General features: G+C 40.9%; 1 protein-coding gene across 2 annotated transcripts in view; it reads left to right on the forward strand.

Moving 5' to 3' along the window:
- LOC106868735 (adhesion G protein-coupled receptor L4) overlaps positions 1 to 1,324 on the forward strand; it is a 91,632-nt gene that overhangs the window by 9,527 nt on the left and 80,781 nt on the right. The window lies entirely within an intron of this gene.

A 1,324-nucleotide genomic window follows, 5' to 3' on the forward strand; every position in this document is an offset into this window, starting at 1 on the left:
CCCAGCTTGCCAACTTTGGTCAAACGATCCAACCCATGTCAGCATGGAAAATGGACATTAAAGGACGATGATGATGGTGGTGATGCTCCTTGGGGAGCTTCGGTTTGTTCAGCAAGCACTTCGATTGGATCACTCAGTTCTCCCAGGTTTTATCAGACATGAACTCCCCTCTTCTGAAAACATAGGATTTGTACCTGATATCTTCATACATCATATGTCTAATTGTTGACTCTGACACAGGGGGATAGTTGGCAATGGCTTTCGTTGAATTGCCATGAGTCTTGTTCATGATGCCCAGAGTTGCTGAACAAACCTGACTTTTCTGACAATGCCTGACTACTAAGAATATTTATTTTTTGTTTTTTACTTTGGCCACAGAAGACACATGCCTACCAGAGGTCAGGAGCTCTGTTCTGATCTTAAATATGAAGAACCCAACAACATTTAAGAAGGCTGTAGTCTCAAAATCGCTATGGTTGATGGCTAATACTACAAGAACATGCCTTTCATCCTCTGGGTTAAATCCAATTCTTCTTCCATGTTGGGGCTGCAAAAAGAGAGGACATTTAGTTAAAGCTTGGGCCACTTATGGTTCTTAAACATTTTTGTTCTCAAACATCTAGCACTTCCTGTGCATATGTATATGATGATGACGACGATGACGACGACCATCATCATCATCATCATCATCATCATCACTTAACGTCCATTTTTCATGCTTGCATGAGTTGGACGGTTTGACAGGAGCTGACCAGTTGAAGGGCTGTTTGGGCTCCATGTCTGTTTTGGCATGATTTCTATGACTGGATGCCTTTCCTAACACTAACCACTTTACAGAGTGTACCTGGGTGCTTTTCATGTGGCATCAGCACCTACAAGACTGCTAGATCAGGGATGCTCAGCTGGAGGGCGCTGCAGGGAATGAGCCTGTATGCAAGGACAACCATGTTTTTACTTAGCTTGATATGTCTTTTCAAGCACAGCAAACCATCAGGAGTCTCAGTCCTCTGTCATCCCCTCTGAGTCCCAGCATCTGTAGATCCTTTCTCACCACTTTATCCCATATCTTCCTAGGTCTACCCCTTCCACATGTTCCCTCTACAATTATAGATCGGCACCTCTTGATGCAACTGTTTTCGTTCATATATATATATATATATATATATATATATATATTCCTTTAGCATATATATATATATCCCTTCAGCATCTAAACCGGCCATAACTAGTCCAAATATTTTTTCCATTTTATGTTTGAACTTGCTAGATCTGGCCTTCATATATTCTACAATAGCATTCTAAAAATAAATAACCCAAAACAATA

Source organism: Octopus bimaculoides, chromosome 4 (genome assembly GCF_001194135.2).
Source record: "Octopus bimaculoides isolate UCB-OBI-ISO-001 chromosome 4, ASM119413v2, whole genome shotgun sequence".
Taxonomy (NCBI): Eukaryota; Metazoa; Mollusca; class Cephalopoda; order Octopoda; family Octopodidae; genus Octopus; species Octopus bimaculoides.